Consider the following 22082-nt stretch of genomic DNA (forward strand, 5'->3'; position numbering starts at 1 on the left):
AGGCCAGAACATCAATAGTGTTTCCAAGAGACCACCTCTTTAGTGCTACAAATGTGGTGGACCACATCGAGTAGCTGAGTGCCCTATTAGAATGCAAAAGAATGATGCAATAATGCAAACAAGTCAAGGGAGTGCATTGTCAATGCCAATAATCACTTGTAATTGTTGTGGCATAGATCATTTGATCGCATAGTGTCCTAACAATCCAAACGCACCAAAGAACACTCCATTGAACTTAATAGAGATTGTTGATGGGACACAACATACTAGAAACATAGCACCAGTGAATGCACTCACACGGTCGATGCTTCAAAAGCAAAATTACATCCTTGAGGAGAGAGATGCTGTTGGAATTAGGGTTGCAGAGAAATGCACACAGCTTGGAGAAGACGAAGGAAGCTCAAGGCACACAATAGAGAGTGTGTTACTTAGTATGCAATGGAAAGATAGATAGCCCTAGAGTGATGGGCGTATATACAATGCACGGGGGAAAAAACCTCCTAAAGAGGGAAAAATTGCCCCGGAGGTCCTAGGTTGTTCACACACATCACTACCACATGTATATGGTAACAAATCCCCCCTGGAGTGATGCGGTGAACGAGAGCTGGCACATAAGTAAAGGGAAGTGCCATGCCCTAAGGACATGATCAGTCCACAAAGGGGAGTAAGATCTGCAAGGTTGTCCTGTGTTGGCACATAAGCCAAGCTGATCTCTCCTGCTGAGAGCCTCTCCCTGACATAGTGGTAATGCACCTCAATGTGCTTTGTGCGAGCATGAAAAACTGGGTTCCTCGCAACTGCCAATGCGCTCTGATTGTCAGTGTAGATAGTGTTGGAAGTGTCCTGTCCAACACCCAAATCAGCCACAAGGCGTCTCAGCCATACACACTCAATCGTAGATGTGAAGACTGCCCTGTACTCAGCCTCACAACTCGAAGTGGCCACAGTAGGTTGCTTCTTGCTCAACCATGATATACATGAACTGCCAAGCATGAAACAAAAACCACTTATGGACACTCGCGTGTCAAAACAACCAGCCCACTTTGAGTCCAAAAAAGCATGTAAGTCTGGCGGCAATGATCCCCCCTTGGGATAAAACAAGCCAAGATGTAAAGTGCCACTAAGGTAGCGGAAAATCCTCTTGATAGCCCCCAATGCTTACACCCTCGGCTATGCATAAATTTGCTCACCTGTGAGACTGCAAACTGAATATCTGGCCTCGTGTTGCATACATAAATGAGGCAACCAACAACACTTTGGTAAAGAGCGACATCAGCAGGATCGCCAGCATCATGTAGACTCAACTTCAAACCTGTTTCCATAGGAGTGGCAATAGGTTTGCAATCCTCAAGTCCAAACTTACATAGCAATGTCTCTATGTAACTTTTCTGACACAAGGCAATACCGCCATCACACTGCTTAAACTGTATACCCAAGTAATGATGCAACAGCCCCAAATCTTTCATCTTGACAGTAGCATTCAAATCAGCCTTAAATTCAGCAATATGTCTCTCATTTGGTCCAGTGATCAACAAATCATCGACATAAAGAACCAGAATGAGAAGTACATCACGCTCACACTTTACATACAATGTGCTTTCTGTTGGATTGTTACGAAAGCCTCGTTTAACCAAATGAGTGTCAGCTTTCTCATACCAAGCACGAGGAGATTGCTTCAACCCATACAAAGCCTTCTTACATCTGCACACTTTGTCCTCTTGTCCTTTTATGCAAAACCGCGAGGCTGGGTTACATAAACTTCCTTAGCTATGTCACCATTCAAGAAAGCAATAACAATGTCTGATTGATGTACATCCCAACCAAAGTGAGCTGCCAATGCACATAGAAAATGCACAGTAGTCATACGACAAGCGGGAGAAAAAGTCTCTTCATAATCTATGCCTTTTTGTTGTGCATAACCCTTTGCAACAAGTCGAGCCTTATGGCGATCGATCTCACCATCCGGCTTGCATTTCAACTTGTAAACCCACTTCCCAATGGCCTTTTTGCAAGGAGGCAAGTCACATAAAGTCCATGTGTCATTTTCTATAAGTGCATCATATTCTGATTGCATGGCAGCCTTCCAATTTTCTGAATTTTGTGCTTCATCAAAAGACGGAGGCTCCTCAACATCATGTAAGCTAGACACAGCCAAATCATAACAACCTGATGCATAAGATGCATGGCGAGAGCCTGAACAAGTACGACTAGACAAAGGTGCATCCAATTTACTGTCAGGCAAAGTGTGCACTAGCCATTTTGGCATACCTCTAGCCTGCTCATTTTCAGCCCTTTCCTCATCAAGTACATCATGTACATCTGCATCAACAATAGGCTGATCTGTAACATTTTCAGAAATCCCCATAGGCTGTACATTTGCCTCATTGGAACTTACATTCGTATTTCCACCACTGAAAAGAGGAAACAAAGTGTCATAAATGTCCTATGAGCTCACATTACTGCCCCTAGTACATGACAGCAAGGGCTGAACATAATCTTCCACAAACACTACATCCCGTGAAACCAGAATACGTTTTGTTTGCGGATGACACAACCTGTAACCTTTGCTTTCAACACTATAACCAACAAAAATACATTTGACAGCCTTATCATCCAATTTTTTACGCTGTGTTTGTGGCACCAAAGCATATGCCAAATAGCCAAAAACATGCATGTGCTCAATAGAAGGCTTTCTATGATGCCATGATTCATATGGAGTAATAGACTGCAAAGCTTTTGTAGGACACCTCTTAAGTACATAAGTGGCACACATGATTGCCTCAAGCCAAAAAGAATGCGGCAAAGCTTGAATTTTGACCATACATCGTGCCATTTCCGTCAGTGACCTATTTTTCCTCTCAGCAACACCATTTTGCTGAGGTGTATAAGGCACTGTACATTGGTGTTTTATTCCACGACTAGCCAAAAATTCATTAAATTCATGAGACATATACTCCCCCCCTCGATCAGAACGGAGGGTGCCCATAGTACATTTCGAGACATTTTCAGCCATAACCAGAAATTGTTTGAAGCACATAAAAACTTTGGACTTCGCTTTATGTGGAAACACCCATGCATGCCTGGAGTAATCATCAATGAAAGTCACGAAGTACAGGTAATTGCCCAAGGACGGAGTTTGCATGGGCCCACGAACATCACTATGCACAAGATGCAACCTGCATGTGGCCCGAACTGAACCATCCTTTGGAAACTTAGAACGCTGCATCTTACCCGAAATACAGCCTTCACAAACATGTTTGACAGGTGCTTGAAGAGGCAGCAAAGAAGCAGCCATATCAAATTTTTGCAAACGCAACAAACTGACATAATTTAGATGACCAAAACGTGCATGCCAAAGTTTTGTATCTGAAATAGCCCGTGAATCTGCAACAACATTTGCAAAATTTTGTGCACACTTGTCATACAAAGTGAGCTTATACAGCCCACGGCACAAAAGGCCAGATGCAACAATTTCATCACCAAAACTGAGATCATGAACTGTGCATCTGTCATCCACAAATTTGACTACAAGTCCAAGTCTAGCAAGTGCGGATACAGACAAGAGATTCTTCTTGATCTAGGTACATAAAGTGCAACAACAAGTGTGAAGGAACTGCCATTAGCAGTAGCAAGCACAATCTTTCCAACTCCCTGAACCGGATAAGAAGCATTGTTGGCACAAGTGACTGGATTCCCATGAGGGACAGACTCGAGAGAGGCAAACAATTCACGATGTGAGGTAATGTGCTTTGTAGCACCACTGTCAAAATACCACACATGTGAATCTGAAGCAATTGACAAGCATGCATCATGGACAACAGGATTGTAAGTGCACTCTGCGCTAAAAGCCCATTCTGCATCAACATTAGCAACACAGTCTCCTTTCACAGAAGACTAAACAATGGTTGCATTTGTAGTGGAACCAACATTTGAAGTGGAACCACCCTCTTTCTTCTTAGCCTCTTTGGCCTTCAACTTAGGACACGACTTGATCAAGTGATCATTAGCTTTACAATAATGGCAACACATCTTCTTTTTGCCCTTATCACCAGAATTGCCAGACAAAGTGCTGCTAGCAGAAGCACTGGGAACAAAAGTTTTGCCACTCGCAGCAGAACCATAAGAAATGGCTGCATTTGCTGTTACCACCCTTTCTTTGAGAAGCAATAAAAGCCTATTCAACCGCATGCTATCTAGTCTTGTTTTTTGGAAAGTGACTCTTGCAACAGCAATGTGCATAATGCATCAAACTTGACAATTTCTGGATTTCCTTGGGTCATAAGTCTCCAAGTACTAGAAAAAGTCTGGTAGGAATCTGGTAAGGCATCAAGAACAGTCTGCACAAGGGAACTGTCTGAAATAACTTCACCTGCAGAAATAAATTGCTCATTGATATCCTTGACACCAACAAGGAAGGTGTCCATATCATCTTCTTCATGCATAATATTCGACTCCAGCTCTTTATGGAGCAAAGCAATTTTAGCCTCATTGCGGCTTGCATAAAGACCTGCTAGAATATCCCAAGCTTGTTTTGCAGATTTTGCTGAACGAATGTGAGGAACAATGGTGCGCTTCACAAAAAATGCAATCAATGCATGAGCTTGCACATCCTTTACATCCCAACGAGCTTGTTCTATCGTAGGCAAAACAACTCTAATAGCAGCAATCCTTGCAGCAAGACCTGTAACATCCTCAACATCGCCTACATCCTCAGAACCAGGACGTACATCAATGCCCTACACAATGTTCCAGACGCCCTTTGACACAAGAACATGTTGCATCATATAAGCCCACATAGGATAGTTGTCCCCATCGAACCTATCCTCAGTAGCAAGCATCTTGAACACATATGTGTTGTTGTCAGCCATGGTAAATGCTGCACCTGATGTGAAAACTGCCCGAAAATAGGAGAAACGGAGCGGGAACAACACGTGCTATATAACACAAACCGTAGAAGACTGTAAGACACCTGTTATGCAGAAAACAGCATTGACAGAAACTCTGCAGAAAATGACAAAATCGCCTGTGCAATACTGCCTGTAGTGGAAACGGAGGCGGAAATGAGCCCGAATCAGAAATCTGAGCAGACTGAGCTCTACGAGAGGGAATTGCAATGGACACCAAAAGAGTATTTAAAGTTAAACCACCCAGTTGCAAACCCCCAAGATAAGCCACGAGAGAGAAAAACAAAGAATTGCAAGAAAAAGATCGGAACCTATCCAAACCCAATAATAGAAATTGAACGAGTGCAACGATTGAGGGGTTTGGTGGTAGAAACTCAACGAGAATGAGCACTGGAATCCAAGCATATCAAGATTTCGGACAAATTCTTCCTCAGACAAGTTCAACCTGACAAGAACTGCAAGCCGTTAGGCATACCCAATATCATTTGGGAAGAGAGTGAGGGTAGGATATCTGAAAGTGGACATACACCTTTCCTACTAGAGAGAATGTTTGGTGAGGGAATGCATGACCTCCTTGAGGAAGTGGAGATTCCATCTTCACCATTCTCTTGTCAGGGTCCTACGTCCCACAAGATGCATTAAATGTTGCCAAGATGATGGATTTCATGTCCTCAAAAATTTGCACCACTATCATATCTAAGTTATACGGAGATCCAAAGTTATTCCTAGCACTTCGAGCGTTTCTCAATGGAGAATTACAGGCTGGGTTATTGAAGTTTGCACATATGAACAAACCTGACTCGATAATGAATGATGAGGAACATTTAGCACCACCATCTGACCTGGAGTGACATGAATCTGTAAATTAAATACCCGTTAACAAGTTGGGGCAATACTTTGAAGGTGATGAATCTAATGCAGCCCTACCAATCACTACTAAAGGATTAACTGTGAAGGGAGTCCTTGATGGTGGTGCGGGAATCAACATTGTAACAAAGAGTTGTTGGGAGTCTATGGGGAGACCTCACCTTGAAGTCACAAGTGTAGTGGTAAAATGGCTAATGGATCTATTGTTACGCCTATTGGAATGCTAAAATATCTCAAGATCATAGGACACAAGGTAAGGCATACTTTCATTGTTATGGATTTCTCCAAGCATCCTATGTCATTTGAGATGATCTTAGGGCGTCCATTCATGAGGGAAGCAAAAATGGTGCATGACTGGACCAAAAACCACGTCTACTTACAGTTCCAAGACTCTGCCATTTGAGTTGATCTTTTAAGTGGTCGACGCATCCTTTATGGAATAAATTTATCATTGACAATCGATCGGACACCACGATTCACTCGACCCCATTGCAGTATTGTTACACATGTAACAAAGACACATATATTGGGGGAGACTCTCCTTATATGAATATCCTACCTGGAATGGCTGAGTTAGGCAACATTGATTGGGTACACCTAGCAGCAACTATAGATACATGGGGAACTAGAGGAACAACCTAGGTAACACGAGATGGGGAAGAGATTCCACAAATTGTATTAGTAAACATGCTAGGTGTAGCGCATGTAACCTCCGATGATAGAAGAGAGACACACCTACCTGAGAGTGAAACTGATCAAACCAATACACCTCAAATACAGAATCTCACAGAGAAATTGATTCAGAGATAGAGGAAACAACCTCTGAACCAAGTCTAGGAATTAAACACTCAAGGCCTAGTACAACCGTTTATGGTAATTTATCGGAGAGTGAAGAGGATACAAGAAACGACCTATCAGGCGAGTCGGGTTCAAACGTTTACCAAAATCAAAACCTCAACAAGAAACAAAGATCATATAAGAGGCGACAATATCGAGCAAATATGAGAGCCAAGATAAACAAAGACAGATCTATTGCAGAATGGCTTAGTTATGTAGGGGCATGTGATGCTCATTGAAAGCTAGTAGACAATTGGGGTGAACATCTCTAGAGTGTTATGTGGTGCAGCTTGCAACCCATTGACCTTGCCCAATTGGAGATTACCGAGCCAAAATTGAGTCGAACCGTAAGAAGGCGTCAAAATCAAGAGTTAGCACAATAACAAAAGGAGGCACACCTAAAGGAAAGGTCCCTATCAGAACAAGAGCCTACTGACTTACATCCAGCTCTTAATCATTTTAAATGCTACACCATGGGAGAGCAAAAAGTTGTGTACACCAACGCTCAACGAATGCCTACTGATGGAAGCAGTGGAGTCTATGATGGTCCAACGGTAGTTAAAGAGATAGAATTAGCGAAACCAGGTGAGGATTCTAAACCAGTCTTTATTGCTCAAGACCTTATTGAAACTGAAGAGGCTGTACTTAAGGAGATCCTCAAGGAATACAAGGATATCTTTGCTTGAACATACCATGACATGAAGGGTGTTCCACCTTCTATGGTGCAACATACAATTCCCATGACCAACATTGCTAAACCCGTCCAACAATGACCCTATCGAATGAATCCTAAGTACGTAAAAATTGTACAAGACGAGATTGAAAACCTTATTCAATGTGGATTCATATACCCTATTGAGCACTTTGAATGGGTTTCGTTGATAGTCATTGAGAAAAAACGAATGGGAAACTAAGAGTGTGCGTGGACATTAAGAAGGTTAATGTAGCCACTAGTAGAGATCATTACTCCTTGCCATATTCACAACATGTGCTTGAAAGAGTTGCGGGCAAGGAAGCTTATAGCTTTTTAGATGGGTACTCTGGTTACAATCAAATCACGATTGCATTAGAGGACCAAGCTAAAACAGCTTTTATCACAGAGTTTGGAGTGTTTGTGTTTCATGTTATGGCTTTTGGCTTTACAAATGCCCCTGCTACATTCCAATGGTTAATAAACACTGCGTTTAAAGAATTTCTAAGGGAGTTTTGTGAAGATTTCCTAGAAGACCTTTGTGTTTATTCTTCTTGGGAGAAGCATTTATTATGTCTACAAAAAATATTTGAAAGGTGCAGATTTTATCGCATCTCATTGAACCCTTTCAAATGCCAATTTTGGGTTAAGCATGGAGTCATTCTAGGGCATATAGTGTCCAAGAACGGGATTTCCACAAATGAAGGAAGATTAAAGCCATTGCCAATTTGCCACCACCTACAAACTATAAAGGAATTCAAAGATTCATGGGCCATGTTGGTTATTATCGACAGTTTATTTTAAACTTTGCCGAGATAGCGCGTCCATTGTACATGCTTCTTATTGAGTTTCACTGGACCGAAGAGTGTGATCATTCTTATGAGTTATTAAAGAAGGTGTTGACAAGTGCTCCAATCCTTGTCAGTCAAAGTCATAGAGGTGTGATCATTCTTATGAGTTATTAAAGAAGGTGCTGACAAGTGTTCCAATCCTTGTCATTGTTAACTTCTTAATTAATGGTATTCCACCCAAAGAGATGCAAAAAGATATAGCTCGAAAGTTAGTCAAAGAATACGAACCCTATTGCTTAATGGCTAGAACTCTCTATAAGAGAGGAAAGGATGTTCTTAGAGGCTATGCCCACGAGGATGAGTATTTGTATATTCTACAAGAGGCACACATGGGCATAGCGGGTGGTCACTTTTCAGGAGAGTTGACTGCCCAAAAGATATTATAGTCAGGTTATTGGTGGCCCACTCTGTTTAAGGATGCATCAGTTTTTCCAAAGGGATGTGATGAATGCCAATGCTTCAAGAAGCCATAAAGAAAGGATAGGATGCCTCTACATCCCGTCAAGGTAACCCAACGATTTGAGAAGTGGGGCTTATACTTTCTAGGACCGATTAGTCCGACTGCACGTAACACGCAAACATGATATATCATTGTGGTTATCGACTATGTAACCAAATGGGTTGAAGCAAAATGAACACAAAAGATTGATGCAAAAACAACAGCTAATTTCCTCTTCAAGAGCATTATCACACGTTTTGGATGCCCCTTTGAACTTTTGAGTGATAATGGAACTCATTTTATAAATGAAGTAATAAAAGAACTCACATCAAACTTCATGATATCTCACCACAAGTCTACACCCTATTATCCCCAAGAAAATGGCCAAGCTGAGAGTACCAATAAAAATCTCATCTCCATTTTGACAAAAACAGTTGAGGCCCATCGCACTGATTTTGGGACCTAAAGCTTACATCAGCTTTATGGGCTTATCATACTGCGTACAAAGTTTCCATTAACTACACACCGTTTAAGATGGTGTATGGCCAAGAACCGGTTATGCCATGGGAGTTTGTCATTCCTAGTCTTCAAGTAGCTTCTAAAGAAGGTTGGAATGGTACAACCCCTTAGTTGAGCGATTATATATCCTTGAAAGGCTAGATGAAGAGAGGCAATTAGCTCTGCGAAATGCCCTAGTGGAGAAGGATAGGAGAAAGAATTGATTTGATCGCCATTTAAAAGCTAAAGACATCAAGGTCAGAGATAAATTTCTTATGTACGAGGTACGTACGAAAAGAAAAAATTGAAATACGCTGGTAGTAAGGGACCATATTGAGTGTGTGAAATTCCCCCACAAGATACCGTTTGTGTTCAGAGATTTCTAGTCATGCCCTCGGGAACTATGGAGGGCAATATAAACCTTCGATGCACGTGGATGTTGGCAACTAAATGCACTATTGATTGGGGTACTGGTAGTGTCACGACGTGACCACCGACTCTTACCCCTATCATTGAAGCAAAGTCACCTATGTTGCAGCCTCTAGCGAAGTTGCAGGATAGCCAAGATTCACAAAGAGGTTAACTCGTCCTTGTTGGCTGCCCATGAACCTAGCACTTCAACACTTGTAGTTGCAGCAAGCAAAAATATTGCAAGTACTCAACCTGCACGACCTAAGAGTACATATCAATGGGTCCCTAAGGCCTTACTTCCAGATACCTCAACCCTTCCATCCATTTCATGAAAAACTTCTCATGGAAAAACAAGAGCGCTCTAGGAGAGTCAAGACCAAATCACGATGGATTCCAAAACTATTAGAAGCCCAAGGCTACTATGATGGAAACGATCAAATTTGGGTACCTAAACGTAAACTTTGTCTTTCCCTATCACCTACAAAACCATGTGAGTCAATCAGTGTAACTCCAAAGCCAATGGCAGACCGTGGAAAGGGAAAGATTATAGAATGCTACACACTTATTCCAGAGCTAGTTTGGGTTCCAAGGAACAACCATTATTCCACCAAGCTTAGGAAGGGGGGAGTCCCATGAAGCTTCTATCTCCTCATGTAATGCATCCATAGAGGTAAAAGCTTCTCCACAACCTCCACCTACAATAGTGGACCTCCATGAAGCTACAAAGGAATCCACACCTCCCAGTGTTCAAGAATCACCTGATGAACCACTTCAAGTTTGATCCTGGGAGAGCACCTTACCACCCTTGCAACCCAAGGAAGGGAGGAGTCCTCACTCACGTCAATATTTTGGATCCCCATCCTATTAAATTTTCTTCCCTTACATATGAACTCTACAATTGAGGGAATGTATATACATAGCCTTATACTATTTTCAGCAAATAACAAAAATAATAACAAATAGTAAAAGAGCAAGAGCCACTAGCAACATGAGAGCACCCTATCGAATTCTACACATAAGTCCAAATTCACCATGTCACATCAAGCATCACACCAAAATAACTCTTATGTTTTAAAGACCTAACCAAATCTATCTGTATTCTTAGAGATGGCTAGTTCACTAGAGGCATGCGCTTCTATTTTTGATGAAAGGTTCCCTTTTTTTCTCAAGTGTTTCACATCTGCTACCCTGTACTTTCTCTGCAAATGGGATTTGGTAGAGAGACTTGCGGGTGAGAGAAATTTTGAGGAGTTAGAATGGCTGATACATTTATGGATAACTAATGATCCTACCTAGTTGCGAATGTTTCTCTAGTGGCACATGCTTATTCTTTTGCACAAGATGAGTATCCACACACAGCGAGGTTCTTGATTAACACGCTTGCCCAAGAGGATGATGAAGAAGAAATAATAGAGACCAAGGAAGCCTATGGCCTCACAAAAAATGATTTCGTTTATCTAGATGATGAGGATAGAGGCGTAGCCTTAGGGATGCCACCCGATTTATATAATATCCTCTTTCCTTGATTCTAAAAGGGATGACAAATAGGTAGGTTAGGGGTCTGGATTGTGTTTTAAGTTTGTTTTCTAGGAGTTTTAATTTTTTCACACTGACATGCCTCCTAGAGGTATAGTGCCTTGTTGTTTGATATTTTTATGTAGGACTTATATGGGATTCCATCCACATGGGTGAGGACATCTGCTTCGACAAATGAGCAACTCCATACCTCCAGGTGTACTACTTTCCATGATTCATGCTGGTGGATATGTATAATTGCTAATTGTGTTTTTTCATGGTTTGTTTGAGTGCAATAGTTATATTTGTTATCTGCCATTATAGATGTATAAATTTGTCTTTGCTTAAGTTGATTCAACTAGAGTTTAATCTTATAGATGAACCTTGAGATTAGGAGACTGTGACTTTAGGTTAACTCATTTACTGACCACTAGTCCTAGTTGATAAAATTATCTGAGTGTTTGAGACCTTAGGAATGTTTTAGGCATAGAGAAGCTTCCTCACTTAAACAACAAAAGACACTAGTGAGAATACTAAGGAAATGGAAGCAAAAAACATAAGTGCCACAAATGAAAAATCTTACGATGGAAGAGAAATCCTGGCTTGATTTGGTACTTCACTCACATGTATTGTCTTTGGTACTAGAGCCCTAGAGGTTCTCAGTGTGGACAATTTTTCTTGAGAAGCAAAAAGCCCCGGATATACTAAATAAGCACACATGTCAAATGATTGTGAGCCAAAGAAAAAAGAAAAAAAGAAAAAAAGTGACATTTAAAAGACTTCCATCGAGCTTACAATTAAAATTTCAAGCTTTTGTTTGCAGTTCTGAGAGCTAGTTGGCTAATCAAAGCTAAAAAGCACAATTAGGGAATCTTGCATTTAGATAATATTTTTAGCTTAGCTAGTACTAGAGTAGTTGTTTTAGCCTTAGTCATAGCTAACTAATTGATAAACTCACCCATAAGCCCAAAAATCTTGATTAATTAATTTCATGAAAGTGCAATTTATTTGTCCTTAACGGTAGTCTATCACTTCATAAATCTTGCATGTACTCATTTCCACATGTAATTTACATTCCTCTCATGATTTATTGCCATATAATTCCGCTTGCATAAAACAATGACTTTGCCTTGTAGATTCAAATCTAGATGCTCTACAACATGGACAAAACGGGCTTTCTCTCACTAGCTTTCGAGGATGGAATCTACATCAGGAAGGGAGGCATGTTACCACCAAGCGACCACCTTTTACGTAGCCATGGGCCGGGCTTGTCGGTCAGGTAGGAATGGTTAAGAGTGATCGTCGATGAGAGGCGCACTCTAAAACTGGAACCTAAATGCTTAGGTAAGATTGGTTAAGTGTCGGTGGCCAAATGTGAAGGGGCAAGCCCATATAAAAGCCAATTTAAACCTAAAATACCTCATTCTCTCATTTGTGCAATGCAAGAAGAGTACTCTTGCTCCATCTCCTTCTCCGTCTCCTTTGCGTACTAGTGTGTGTGTGTGTGTGTGTGCACTTGAGAGAGAGAGAGAGAGAGAGAGAGAGAGAGAGAGAGAGAGAGAGAGAGAGAGAGAGAGAGAGAGAGAGAGAGAGAGAGAGATCGAGCATTGTGGCGGCACGACGGTGGCGAGGCGGTTGAGTGCGGAGCAGCGGTGGCTCCCTCTTCTTCGTCGTGAGGAATCCTCAACGAAAATGACAGCAAGCGTAGAGCGGTGAGTGACACACCATTGTCATCTTTGAGCTTACTAGTTTAGGCTAGTTGCATGCTAGGAGACATCTGTGGCTTGCACATAGTGTTAGGAAATTTCCCTGCTTCAATACGTGCGACAAAAGCCATAGTCATCCTGTTTCGAGTAGTACAAGCACGCAAATGGAGTACTCACATAACTGAGTACTTAAGAAACAAGATCTTCCCTGAGGGATGGGTGAAGGCAAGAATGAAAATTGTAGAAGAAGAGGCCAAACACTATCTGCTGATTGCCAACCAACTATATAAGCAGGGAAAAGATGAATAACTACGATTGTGTGCTGCAAAAAGCGAATATTACGTTATCTTAGAATAAGTGCATTCAGGTCAGCCAGGGGGACATTTTTCTATTGATAAAACGACAAAGCTAGTGCTAGACTCAGGCATATGGTGGCCAACCCTATTTAGGGATGCAGAGACCTATGTCAAACTATGTGATGAATGTCAACGCACAAAAACACCCCTACGGAGAGATGAAATGCCATTAAGGCCAATGATGGGGGTACACGCTTTTGCCAAATGGGGCATCAACTTTATTGGTCCCATCATACCTCTGGGATACAGGTCGCAGGCACAATACATCATAGTACCAATAGACTACATGACGAAATGGACGTGAACAAAGTCCACATAGAAAAATGATGCACGAATGACAGCTTAGTTCCTTTTCAAAAATATCTTTACCAGATATGGTCTACCCATAGAAATAGTGAGCAATAGGGGAACACACTTTCTAAACAACGTCATTGAAAGCCTCTTTGATGAATTCATGGTGGTCCATCGCAAATCAGCACCCTATCACCCGCAAGCTAACGAGCAAGCGGAGAGTACCAATAAAATCTTATGCACAGTACTCACCAAAATAGTTAGTGACTCACGAAATGATTGGGATCAAAAGCTACACACTACACTATGGGCTTACAGAGTAGCTTTTAAAAGTTCCATCGGGATGACTCCCTTTAACTTGGTGTTCAAGATTAATGTGATTCTACCCATGGAATTCTTTATCAAACCCTACAAGTTGCAACACAATTAGGGTGGACGGGCCACGAGCTATTGGAAGACTAGACACCATGGAGCAATTAGATAAAACCAGAATGAGAGCAATAGCTGGGATATATGTTCAAAATAACAAATGAAGGCTTTCCATGATCAACATGTGATTGGCAAGGAGTTCCAAAAAGGGGATTACGTTTTAATGTATACCCTCAAACAACACTCCAAAAAACTCAAAAATCAAGGGATGGGGCCTTCTGTAATACATGATATATCACAAAGCAACGCCATCAAGCTTGTAACATTAGCAGGTGAGGAGATGCCTAATTGAACAAGTGGCTGCAGATTAATGAAATATCTTCTTCCACTGACTTCAAAAGAACTAGAAACAATACATGCAACAGATCAGCGCAGAAGTCAAGCACATGACATTTGGGAACATGCACAACAGGAAGCCAAAATCAGAATATTAAAGCGCAAGGAGCAAGCAATCTTTCAAAGAAATGCACAACATAACGATTGTATCGATACTATTCCGATAGCATCCATACAAGCAAAGGCTACCATGTTAGGTGGCATGGATCTACGCATTAGGTTACAACTTGTTGATGCACTACCAAGCGAGCATTAGTGGACACTGGGGTAGAGCTAATGTTGTTAACTACTCCACTTTTAGAAAACTCACAAGGGAACCTCTAATGCCAAACACGATGGGGTTCAAAGTGGAAAACAAAGGCACAATGGATAGTCTAGGGCACGTAAATTTACCAATCATTGTTGATGGAACAATTTATCCTCACAATTTCATGTGGTCAAGGACTAGGATCTTAACAAAGCAGTTATGTTGGGAGTGTCGTGGATGCGCGCTTATCAAGCCACAGCAAACTGGCAGGACAATACCTTGCAGCTCAGACAAGAGGACCAATCTTTCGCCACACCCTTTGTACAAACAGACCATGTATGGGAACCTCTACAATCACTACCTGCTCCAATACCAAAACAACAAAGCAATACAAGTCATCCTACATTGCCTCAACAGAAATCCGACCTTGACAAACCGCCCAAGGCTTTTGTCAGGCAACCTAAGCCAACCCAGCATCAACATCGACAACCAAAAGACGTCAAGTGGGTATGGAAAATAAAACAAACTTGCTCACAAGATGCCTCTTTAAGGGAAACCATACCAAAGCACTTTCAGTGGCGACCAAAACCAAGCCCTCAATCAAAACAAGAAGCAGGATCACAACTTTTGTAGGTCACCATCAAACACAAGGCGCGTCTTCTACGATTACTACTGTTGGGACCACGCAGATTCAATGTAACCTCGCCATCAGCAGCCACTGAACATGTTGTTCAACACCCCTCTCTTGCACAACATTTTGTTTCCCCATACATATCCTCCATTCGCATCATAGAGCCACACTATACGACTATGCATACACACATTCTTTGTTCCAATGCACTCTAACCCATGTTCGTCTGGGATGACTCACACTAGGAAAAGGAGAAAATGCAGCAACATTATCATTTTGTATATATTATTATCATATTATTTCTTTTCTTTTCTTTTTCTTTAAAGCAAGCTTTTCAAAGCCTTATAAACTCTTAGCGGGAAAAAATCATGAGCCATACCGACACCATCTAATACCGGGGTAAGAATACGTATGTATGAGAGATTACACTAATTTTGGCTAATTTACTAATAATAATTATAAATTTATTTTACTAAAAAGCAAAAAACGACAGATAATCAACAAAAATTGATAAGTCAAGCCAAGAAAGTCGGAATTGACTTTTGCAAGGAAACGTCGAAACTTCAAAGCAAGGACTTCGAACATGGCAAATATGAAAGATTCGACACATGATGGATTTTGACCAACTTCTAAAGGATCAAAACTGCAGATTGAACATCATTTGTCTATTGAAGATCAGAATGAAGAACGGTTTGAACCGCAGGTGACATGAACAACAAGATATGATCAATGGAGGTAAGTATGAATGGGGCATCCCACGTAGACTAGGAACATATAATCAAATGGGGCAACATAAGCTCATTATTCACACACACACACACACACACACACACACACACACACACACACACACACACACACACACACACACACACACACACACACACACACACACACACACACACACACACACACACACACACACAGAGAGAGAGAGAGAGAGAGAGAGAGAGAGAGAGAGAGAGAGAGCCATAAAAGCATAGGGTTTTTGGATTTGTTTCTGCCCACTGCGACTACCTCGGTAGCTCTTACTACACCGGATTCGACATGTATGATCATTAACCCTACAAGAACATGTATGTATGCCCCATACTGCATCAACATTGCCAAAACAACAGATCAGAGCAGTACAAAGTCACAAAACCTACAAATTTTCATGACCATTGGGGGACTTCAAAACTCACCCAAAACCAAAAACCTTTCATCAGTAGACCCCTAGTAGCTGGCAGAATCAGTCAGGGCAAAAACAACTGCAAAAGGTGGCTGAACATGGACCCATGTTCCTCAAACCCTAAATTCCAATTTTTGCCACTGGTCCCTTGCTCTCTGCTCCGGTTGCTCCCGTGCCCTCTGCTCCAGTTGCTGCTACTTGTACCTCTGGGGACGCTGGTCTCGGGCATCCTTTTGCGTCGCCGCTTGAAATCATGGGACTCTTCCATGGCTTCCCATGCATCTTGCACCTATGAAGCTTCCCTCTGTTCTTGCTCTTGCCATCGATGTGTATATATTTTGAACATCTTCTTGAGTCTGATTGTAGCGCTGCATCATTTCGTTAACGCGAGCCTGTTCGAACTCGTCAGCTCTCACCCCTTCCTCTCTTGTGCGTCTGTTTACCGAGATTATAATATGTTGGATGGACATTACAGAAAAATGTCGCACATCGTTGGGGGTGTAGTTATGTAATTGAAGTTCCTGTAGAAGTGTGATAATAGGAAAGTAAGTAAAGATGTTGCTTCATACAAATGTTGCAGCAAACAATGAAACATCACGATTACTTACGTTTGGTACATCCAAAATTAGACTGAGGAGCAACAGGGCATTCAAACAAGTTCGCTAGCCACAACTATAGTCATCAATCTGCATGGGCACAGTTACCCGTTCGTGCCGGATGGTATTTCCTAGATCATGTTCTAACAAAACATGCTCTACATAGCATACAAGTTTTTTCCCGGCACTACATACATAACCACTCGAGTCAGCAACACATTACAAAGAGACACTACTTCCAAATGTACCCAGATGGGCCTTACGTTTTTACACGACCATGAAACACCTAGAGTTTGCATAGTAAACAATCTTAGCTTCAATGTCAAATAACATCAAACTCCAATGATCACTACACCAAAACCATCAAAGATGAGGAGAAAGATTCTAAATGCAACCTGGTTTTTACAAGGCAAGAAAAAACTCACGATTGATTGTATGCAATGACCAGAAAGTGCACTAGATCAAAGTTGACTATGCTAAACTAGCTCATCAGAGCCAAAAAGGAAACTCCGCTATTCTGCAGCATAGGCGATATCAGCGGATCTATTACGTATACTTTGTTTTGAACCTCAGGGGGCAGAAGCGAGACAACATGCCTAGCATGAATCAATGGCAGAGATTAGACTTAAGATATTTCAATGGGCTATCACTACCACAAACCCATGAGTCAATACCGAGCGAGTGGGGCAGCTATCGAATTCCATAAGTCACTGACTCGCTTGGTATTGACCCATGTCTTAACGATAGTGAGCCATCTAATGAATCAAGCGTGACTTATAAAGAAAAACTTGACGAGTGCCACGAAGACATGGGTCAATACCGAGCAAGTAGTATCACTATCCAATTCCATAAGCCACTCACTCGCTTGGTATTGACCCATGTCTTAGTAGAGAGCCATTTAATGAACCAACCGTGTTTTCTAAGAGCATGAGAATTACCACAAAGCAATGTTGACGACCCCATCCGTTGCGTTGGAGTTGGTGAAACTGCGCATGCACAGGAATTCTTGTTGATCGAGGTTGAAAATGCAGGCCTCCTCTGTCATTCCAGACAGCAGTATCTGTGCATGCAGAGGCGCTGCGCTGAGCTAGAACTTGCAACTCCTCTTCATTCTCTTCGTTGATTTGCTCTAAAATAATTGACTCATCTGATAAAGGCTCCTCGTTGGATGGCCCTTGTGATGCAGAGCCTTGCCCTTGCCTTTCTTGAGCTTTATCCCTGGCTGCCTCAAGCTCCTCCCTAACAGCCGTAGGGTCCTCCCTAACAGGCATAGGCTCCGGATCATTTTCCTTCAATATTGGTTCCTCCATAAATGCCTCAGGGTCCACCCTGGACTGCTCTTGCCCCTCATCAGCCCTTACTGGCTCCGGATCCTCCATGACTTGCTCATTTTGGTGTCTAGGTGGCTCCTCCATAACTGTCTATGTTTCTTCCATGACTACCTCGGGGTCCACCCTGGCTTGCTCATGCCCCTCTACGATTATCTCAGCCTGCCCATTTGTGTCGTTTCTCTCGACCCGTGATCATGTCCTTCTGCTGTTTATTTCAGCCCTAGACGGCTCTGTCTGTCATGCACGAGGATGGCGAGGGGGATGTTGAGAATATCCATGGTTCTACTATCCCGGATAGGTACTGGCTAGAGCAGCCCATTGTAGCGGAAACGCAGCCTCAGAAGAGTATCAAAATCCCACGGTATGATAATAACGTGGTGTGCATGGGTAGCTAGGATATATCCATCGCTGAAGAATTCAATGAGGTAGTCTTTTGCAATTTCTTGAAGGCAGAGTAGTGCACTGCGAGCCCATCGCATGCCCACTCTCCACTGCTTGCAAATCTCTCGCACTTCTCGCTGGAAAGGGAGACGTGGAATAGCCGATTGAACGTGTCGTTCTATCCTTTGCAGCTCTTGCAGTACACCTCTGTGCGCCTCATATTGGCATCTTCTTGCTTGGCATTCAAAGATTCACGTGTTGCCCTCCTAGGTGTGGCCTTTGCACGAGGCATCTCTACAAATAGTATAACAGAAAATGAAATTTCATTTGTCAACACAAGGGACTTAAGATTTTAGAAAAGGTCAGTACCAAGCAAACAGGTGCATCAAATAGATTTTGCCTTCCCTTATTCGCTTGGTATTGACCTCAGAAAAGCGTAATAGCAGACATCACTTATATTTTCTAAGGTCAGTACCAAGTGAAAAGGTGCATCGGATAGAGTTTGCCTTCCCTTATTCGCTTGGTACTGACCTCGCAAAGTGTAATAGCAGACATCACTTATATTTGCTGAGGTCAGTACCAAGCGAACAGGTGCATCGGATAGAGTTTACCTTCCCTTATTCGCTTGGTACTGACCTCAGAAAAGTGTAATAGCAAGTGAACAGGTTTGTATCCCCTGCAGCAAAATGCCAATGTGAAGGAGACATTTAAGTCCATGTTGTCCTAACTGTCATGTCGTGCCCTCCCATCACCTCCCCTAATCTAGGGGGGTGGTACCATTGCTTCTCCCTCCCACGTCTACCTCTCATGAAAACGCATGGCAGTACCATCGCCTCACAGACCACTTATCAGCCAAAACTCAGGCCCTGCTTTCTGGGCATGTCCATCTAGTCTATTTAACTAGCAGTTTTTTCAGAACCTCCCTAAAGGTTTCGCAGAGCAACTACAGGAAGCTTAGGATAGTAGTGATGCCTTTCGAAGGGACACTCCCGTAGTGCTAGCAGGACCGCATCCGAGCCCTCCTCATGAGGTCCCTCCTTGGCCCTCCCCCGATGGTACCCTTAGTGTTCTTGACTGACACAGCCCGGGAGTGGCTGCTGTCAGCACGGGAGTCAATCCTCGAGGTAAGCCGTTGGTAATTCTTTCCTTTTTGTTCCCAATTTCCAAGCTCCTAGTTTGAAGATCTTATTTTCTAAATGCTCTTGGCAAGATGCTAGCCTCAAGCTGGAACAAATGAGGATCTACAGGCACAGAGTCTCAATCCTCAAAGACTCTCTTGAAGCAAGAAGGCCTGAAGACCTGCAGGGATTTCTTGCCGAGAATGGCTCTCTAGATGCTATCTATAATTGGCTACAAGAGATGAAGGATGAAGTGCTTGAGCTAGCCGGTAAATATGAGGAAGCCCTGAACTTTGCCAACAAGCTTCACTAAGAGATAGTCTGGCTGTGAAGGAAAAGGATTAGCTTCTAACTGGTTATTGCCAGTTGTATCCCCCGGAAATTAGTAGGCCACTTTTTGTAAAGTCTGAAACTTGGCCTTTGCGCCTGTCCCTAGTGTTTTCTAACTCAAAACCCCCTACATGGGTGTTAAGTTGTAATTTTGCTTCTCCCTTATAAATTCAAAACGCGTATTTGGTAAAAAAAAAACCCTAAACCCGCAACAAACAGGGTTTACCTTCCCCTTATTTGTTTAGTACAGACCTCAGAAAAGTGTAATAGCAAACATCATTTATATTTTCCGAGGTCAGTACCAAGCGAATAGGTGCATTGAACAAAGTTTGCCTTGCATCTGTTCGCTTGGTATTGACCTCAGAAAAGTGTAATAGCAAAAATCCTTAATAAAGACGATGGTCAGTACCAAGCGAACAGGTGCAACAGTAGGGTTTACCTTCCCTTATTCGCTTGGTACTGACTACACAAAATACAAGTGCACATAGTAGCCTACCTCTTAAATGTGTGTAGAGTTTTGCGTCACTAAAGCACTACAGAACAGGAGTAAGAGAAGGATGCACAAAAAGGAGGAGCACTAGAGAGTAAGAGGAGATCTGCAAAAAGGGTTGGGATGGTTTGCTTACCACGTAGCGTCGATGGGGGTAGAGTTAATTAAAATGATGGGCAATAGAGGACACGAAAAGAGGCAGAAGAGCGCTCATCTGGGGCAAGGGTCTAGTTGAAATGTTTGGCGGGGTAACTGCCTCTAAACTTAGAATGCTTACCTCGGCGAGGGTGACAACTTCACTTATGCACATGATTACACCCAAGATTGTGGTTGGTAAATCGTACTGCATGGGAATCTCAGCCCATTTATTATTGGTTGTCCTTGTGAGTGCAGCCCACATGCCTTTTTTGAGTGACCGTTTAGCCTTCATATGCCAATCGCCCTTGCAGTCGCCATCTCCATCTCCAAGTGGAACAAACAGATCGCCGTTGCCTTTGCCTTTTTTTGCTCTTCTCCTTGGCCAGCTCTCGTGATCCTGCGTTTAGAGTCAGACACCGATCGCCCTTGCAGTTGCCATCTACATCTCCAAGTACAACAAACAGATCGTCGTTGCCTTTGCCTTTTTTGCGCTCTTCCCCTTGGCCACCTCTCGTGATCCTGTGTTGAGCGACCTCCACTGGGTTGAGTCCTTTGCTGCCGCGTCACCGTCGCCATCGTCATCACCACCTTTGGGTTCTTGTTGTCGGTGTTAAGTATGGAGCCTGATTTACCCTTGTAATTTTCTGTGGTAAAAGTGCACATTTGTAAGGCCCCCATTATGAGGAGAAGCCATCGTGCGTGAAGGAAAATCACTCACCGGAAACCAAAATTTTCACGGACAAGAATCAAGGGCAACTTTAAAGGCCTCGAGGGCGGAGGCCTGAGACTTTTTTTCGCCAGAATATCCTTTTTCGCCGGAATATTATGGCCGGACGGCGGCCGGAAAGTGGTCGGAAAACAACCGGTCGGTTGGCCGGTGGCCGGTAGTCAATGGCCGATGGCCAGTGGTCGGAAGTCAATGGCCGGTGGCCGGTGGTCGGATGTCAATGGCCGGTGGCCGGTGGACGAATTCAATGGCCGGTGGCCGAATTCAAAAGCGGACTTGTCTTCTCAAGGGCGGCCACACATGGGCGGATTGGAGGGTCCGATTTGGACTTATTCTCACAAGGGCGGCTACACATGGCTGTCTCTCATAAGAGAGGGCAGCCCTTTTGGCCTATAAAAGGAGGCCATTTCTACACACATTTCATAGTGTGAAGTTGATGCAACAAGGTGAGTGTGAGGTGGTGAGAGTGAAGCAAGGCGGGAGATCCATAACGGGTATAATCCTTTTGTAAACTACTTCTTGTTTTGAAGTACTAAAGCCATTGAGTGGCTGCTTTCCCGTGGACGTAGCCCACATTGGGTGAACCACGTATATCGTGTGTACTCTCTCTCTCTCTCTCTCTCTCTCTCTCTACTCTATAATCTCGTGTATATAAATTTGTCTCTCTCCATTAAGTAATCTACTCAATTATCTATTTAGCTACGTCTTATTTCCTAGCAGTCGACGGCCTGCGACATCACCATCCAACTCAGCACCATTGGATATTGCAGAGACAGGTTCTTTCTCCCTGC

General features: G+C 42.8%; 1 pseudogene; it reads left to right on the forward strand.

Moving 5' to 3' along the window:
• Window positions 1-6458: 6458 nt before the first annotated feature.
• Window positions 6459-7381, forward strand: LOC147465185 (uncharacterized; annotated as a pseudogene).
• Window positions 7382-22082: the final 14701 nt, after the last annotated feature.

This window comes from Adiantum capillus-veneris, chromosome 1, assembly GCF_014529385.1.
Source record: "Adiantum capillus-veneris isolate H3 chromosome 1, ASM1452938v2, whole genome shotgun sequence".
Classification (NCBI taxonomy): Eukaryota; Viridiplantae; Streptophyta; class Polypodiopsida; order Polypodiales; family Pteridaceae; genus Adiantum; species Adiantum capillus-veneris.